The sequence below is a fragment of the Orycteropus afer genome, unplaced genomic scaffold (assembly GCF_000298275.1).
Source record: "Orycteropus afer afer isolate SDZICR_OR568_19922 unplaced genomic scaffold, OryAfe1.0 scaffold00033, whole genome shotgun sequence".
In the NCBI taxonomy this organism is placed as follows: domain Eukaryota; kingdom Metazoa; phylum Chordata; class Mammalia; order Tubulidentata; family Orycteropodidae; genus Orycteropus; species Orycteropus afer.
The window spans coordinates 4,308,283-4,314,098 of NW_006921620.1; the positions used below are offsets into that span (position 1 = coordinate 4,308,283).

General features: G+C 36.4%; 1 non-coding gene across 1 annotated transcript; it reads right to left on the reverse strand.

Annotated features, from left to right (window-relative positions):
• Positions 1–5,300: 5,300 nt before the first annotated feature.
• On the reverse strand, positions 5,301–5,359 carry LOC122149591. The gene has a single exon (XR_006163226.1). It is a non-coding gene; the product is annotated as a U7 small nuclear RNA (small nuclear RNA).
• Positions 5,360–5,816: the final 457 nt, after the last annotated feature.

The window sequence follows — 5,816 nt, forward strand, 5'->3', positions numbered from 1 at the left end:
ATCATTTTTCTTTGAGGTTACCCTGTGATTTATAGTTTTCTTCCCAAGTTTAGAACAATCCGTTCTATCTTGTAGTTGTCTTGACTTCCCTACCATCTAGAAGTTCTGTAACAACACAGTTTTTCCCTCTTTTTAGTTTGTAGTTGTCCTCATTTGTCAGTTGATGTCTCTGGTTCCCTGTTTACACTCTTGTAGACTTACTTACTTTGAAAACTAACATAGCTGGGTTGCTTTCTGGGTCATATTATCATGTGTGTTAATGGTCAGTTGTTGTTGGCTGTTGCTTCTCTGTCCAAAGGGCTCCCTTTAGCATCTCTTGTAAGGTTGGTCTGGTTTTAACAAAGACCCTTAATTTCTGCTTATCTGGAAATGTCCTAATTTTACCATCATATTTGAGGGACAGTTTTGCTGGGTACATAATTCTTGTTTGGAAATGTTTCTCTTTCAGGGTTTTACATATACGTCCCATTGTCTTCTCACTTGCATGGTTTCTGTCAAGAAATCCGAGCTTAGTCTTATTGGTTGCCCCTTGTAGGTACCTTTTTGTTTTTCCCATGCTGCTCTCATGATTCTTTCTTTGTCTTTGATTTTGGTGAGCTTGATGTTAATATGTCTGGGTGATTTTCTTTTGGGGTCTATCCTGTTTGGGGTTCATTGGACTTCTGAATGGATATATTCTCATCTTTCATCATACCAGGAAAATTCTCTTCCAACAAATCTTTGACAATTTTCTCTGTGGTTTTATTTGTCTATTCCTGTTCTGGAATTCCAGTTACACGTAGGTTATTCCTTGTAATGGTATCCCACATGAACCTTAGGCTTTCTTCATTTTGTTTTGATCCTTTTTCTGATTGATCCCTTTCCAAAGAAGTATTCAGGTATTTGCCTTCAGTCTCCCTAATTCTGTCTTCCATTGATTCAATTCTGCTCCTTTGCCCATTTGATGTCTTATCTATTTCTGAAAATTTAGTATCAATCTTCTGGATTTCTGTGTGTAGATTTTGAATCATTTCTAATTTTTCATTTATTTTGTCATTTTGTTCTTGTATTGTCTTTCAGAATTGTTCTCGGGTTTTCTCTGTGTTTTCCTTGATCTGCCTCTCAATTCATTGAAGATATCTAAATATAATTCTTTTGAATTCCTTATCAGTGAGTTCCAATGCTGCTTCTTCCTCAGGGATGTGTTTTAGGTCTATATCCTGGTCCCTTGTTTATCTTGCTTCTTTGTGTGGACTGTGATGCTCAATTGTCTCTCAGGCATTGTGACATTTTTGTGTTTATATTTAATTGGTGATTATATGTTGGAGTGACTTGCCCATGATTTTTGTTTTCTTTGTTTTGTTTGTATGTTATCTATGCAAACAGTGTATGTTGTTGTGCTTCTCTATTCACTAATTGACAGCACTTATACACACACCACCTGTCTCCTTTCCTGTTGTCAGCCTCTCCTATGCCCCTGCCGACCTTGGCAAACAGAGCCTATTCTTTGGTCCCTGGCATCCAAATGAGAATGCTATCACTTTAAAATCCAAAATGGTTGCCACTTGTAAAGATTCAAAATGATTGTACCCTCAGTCACTTTAAATATCCAAAATGACCACCACTTGTAAACATTCAAAATGGCTGCACCCTCGGTCACTTTAAATATCCAAAATGGCCACCACTTATAAACATTCAAAATGGCTGCACCCTCGGTCACTTTAAATATCCAAAATGGCTGTCGCATGTAAACAATCAAAATGGCTGTGCCCTCTGGACAGCAGGAGGTCAATAGCTCAGGTTGTCTCCCTCCTTGCTGTTTTACTTCCTAGTCATAGACCACCAGCAAAGTCGTCCCGGTAGCACTTGGTGACCAGGGCTAATCTTTAGGTCAATTCTCAGGTCCCAACACCACTTGGAAATATTCAGGCTGTTGGTCCCATCAGAGTAGCTGACAGTCTTCAGCTCCAACTGTCTCTGTACTCACTGTTTTCATTCAGGTTTATCCACTAGTTGGAGCCTAATCCACTTCTGCATAGTTCTTTTCAAAGCTCAGGGCTCCAGGATTATCTTCTGTATCTCTGTCAATCAGTTTTTCTTTGTTGAAGAGGGTCTTTGTCACTTGTCTGCCTATTCTTCCATCTTACAGGTGGTTTTGCATAGATGCTTTTTACTATGCTGAGGAATGTCCCTTCTATTCCTATTTTGCTGAGAGTTTTTATCAGGAAAGGGTGTTGGATTTTATCAAATAAATGTCTTTTCTGCATTGATTGAAATGATCATGTAGTTCTTTTCCTTTATTTATATGGTAGATGACATTGATTGTTTTTGTAATGTTGAACCATCCTTACATACATGATATGAACCCACTTGGTCATAATGAATTATTTTTTTTGATATGTTGTTGGAGTTTATTGGCTAGGACTTTGTTGAAGATTTTTGCATCTGTATTCATGACGGATATTGGTCTGTAGTTTTCCTTTTTAGTGATGTCTTTGCCTAGTTTTGGTATCAAAATTATGCTTGCTTCATAAAATGAGTTAGGGAGGATTCCATCCTTTTCTGTGTTTTGGAATAGTTCACATAGGATTGGTGTCAGTTCTTTTCTGAATGTTTGGTACAATTCTCCGGTGAAACTTTGTGAGCCAGGACCTTTTATTGTTGATAACTTTTTATGACCTGTTCAATTTCTTCTTTTGTTACAGGTCTGTTCAAATTTTCTACCTCACTCTGTGTTAGTTTAGGTAAGTAGTGTGTTTTTAGAAATCTGTCCATTTCTTCCAGATTTTCACATTTGTTGGAATACAGTTCTTCATAGTATCCTGATATTATTATTTTTATTTCAGTTGGTTCTGTTGTGATGTCTCCCATTTCACTTCTTATTTGTGTTATTTGTATTCTCTCCCTCTTTTCCTTTGTTAAATTTGCTAGTGGTTTGTCAATTTTATTAATCTTTTCAAAAAAACAGCTTTTAGTCTTGTTGATTTTTTTCTGTTTCATTGATTTCTACTCAAATCTTTATTATTTCCTTTCTTCTGGTGACTGTAGGCTTTTCTTGCTGTTCTTTTTTTAATTGCTGGATATGTTGGTTTAAGTGTTGATTGTGGCTCTTTCTTCTTTTTTGATGTGTGCATTTATTGCTATAAATTGGCCTCTGATCACTATTTTTGCTGTGTCCCAAAGATTTTGGTACATTGTGTTTTCATTCTCATTTGATGCAAGGAATTTTTTAATTTCATTTTTCATTTCTTCTATTACCCAGTCATTCTTAAGGAGGGTGTTATTCAGTTTCCATGTGTTTGCTCTTTTTCTGTTGATCTTCCTGTTTTTGATTTCTAATTTGATAGTATTGTGATTTGAGAAGATGCTTTGGAGTATTTCACTGTTTTAAAATTTATTAAGGCTTGCTTTATAAACTAACATTTGGTCTATCCTGGAGAATGTTCCATTTGCACTGGAAAAGAATGTATATCATGCTGTTGTTGAGTGAAGTGCTCTGTATATGTCTATAAGGTCAAGTTGGTGAATTTTATCCTTTAGCTTTTCTATGTCTTTGTTGAGGAGCTCTGGTAACATAGTGCCTAAGGCACTTGACTGCTAACCAGAAGTCTGGTGGTTCAAACCCACCAGACACTCCTTGGAAGGAAGATGGGACAATCTACTTCCTGAGTGACACTGTCTCGGAAACCCAAGGAGGGATTGCTATGAGTCGGGGCCGACTCGATGGCACAAAACAACAACAACAAATGTCTTTTTTGAAGGAGCTCTGGTACCATAGTGCCTACAGCACTTGACTGATAACCAGAAGGCTGGCAGTTCAAACCCACCAGCCACTCCTCAGAAGGAAGGTTGGGCAATCTGCTTCCATAGTGATACTGCCTCAGAAACCCAAGGAGTGGTCACTATGAGTCGGGGCTGACTCGACGGCTCATAACAACAACATGTCTTTGTTGAGTTTCTTGCCAGTTGTTCTATCTTTGATTGAAAGTGGTGTGTTAAAAGTCTTCTATGATGATTGTAGAGTCATCTATTTGCCTTTTCAATTCTGTTGAAGTCTGATTTATGTATTTTGGGGCTCTTTCATTGGGTCAATAGATATTTATTATGGTTATATCTTCTTGTTCAATTGATCCTTTAAGCATTATGTAATGTCCTTCCTTGTCTCATATGGTGGTTTTTGTCTTAAAGTCAATTTGATCATAAATTAATATTGCCACTCCTGCTCTTTTATGGTTGCCATTTGCTTGATAAATCTTTTTTCAGCCTTTGATTTTTTGTCAATTTTTGTCTTTGTCTCTGAGGTGTGTCTCTTGTAGATGTATATTGATAGGTTATGTTTTCTTATCTAGTTTGCAGTTCTTCATCTCTTGAGTAGTGCATTTAATCCATTGACATTCAGTGTAATTACTGACAAACATGTCATAGCTGTCATTTTGTTATGTGTTTTTTCATGGTGTTCCTGGTTTCGTTAGTCCATATAGTTTTCTGTGCTGAGCTCATTATATTTATGGATCTTGTTACCATTTCCTTTGTTGCTATTGTTTTATTGTTTGCTAAATATTTCTGCTTGTCCTCTTTTTTTATTGTGATATGAAGGTTTATCATTTTTCTCTGAGGTTACCCTGTGATTTATCATTTTCTCTCCAAATTTAAAACAGTATTCTGTCTTGCAACTCTCTTCACTTCCTCACCATTTAGAAGTTCTGTAAGTGCAGTTTTTTTCCCTCTTTTTGGTTTGTAGTTGTCCTCATTTGCCAATTGATGTCTCTGATTCTCTGTTTACAATCTTGTAAGCTTATTTTACTTTGGATACTTCCATAGTTTTGTTGGTTTCTGGGTTATGCCATCTTGTGTATTAATGGCTGGTTGTTGTTTGCTATTTTGGTTCTCTGTTCAGAGGACTCCCTTTAGTATCTCTTGTAAAGTTGGTCTGGTTTAACAAATTCCCTTAATTTCTGCTTATCTGAAAATCTCCTAATTTCACTATCATTTTTAAGGGACAATTTTGCTGGGTATATAATTCTTAGTTGAAAACTTTTCTCTTTCAGGTTTTTATATATACCATCCCATTGCCTTCTCACTTGCATGATTGCTGCTGAGAAGTTAGAGCTTATTCTTATTGGTTGTCCTTTGTAGGTAACTTTTCATTTTTCCCATGCTACTTTCAGGATTCTTTCTTTGTCTTTGGTTTGGCTGAATTTGACAACGATCTGTCTTGGTGATTTTCTTTTGGGGTCTATCCTGTTTGGGGTTTATTGGACTTTCTGAATATATATATTCTCATCTTTAATCATATCAGGGAAGTTCTCTTCCAACAAATCTTGGACAATTTAAAAACCAGAAAATGTGCTAGGCAAATTCTAAAAGAGCTGTAACACTTTTTTTTCTGCTTTCCTATTTCTGTTTTTGTTTGCTTGGTTTGTTCCTTTTGCATCATCATTCACTCGCCCTTGCTATCAAAGTGTATAATCTGGAGGGCTGTCAGCTCACTTATTTTCTGCAAAATGTAGAGATTAGGCTATTCCGTTTCAGCCATCCATAGCTGTGGCCATATCAGGATCTTGTTATCATCTATTTCATCTCTGAAATCTTAAGTTTCAGCATCTCCACTCTGACAACAACTGCTTACCTTTTATCTTTCCCATGCCCTGATCCTGTTGATGTTTTTCCACATTATTAAGAACTTCATTGTCATTTTCTTCCAGTATATTCCTGATACAGTGATAATTTACTATCATGGTTAACAATATAGGTTTGAGTATATTCAAATGTATGCTTCTAGACATGATGGAATAATTGTTAGAACATGAGGGTATCACTCTTACCTTCATGTCCTA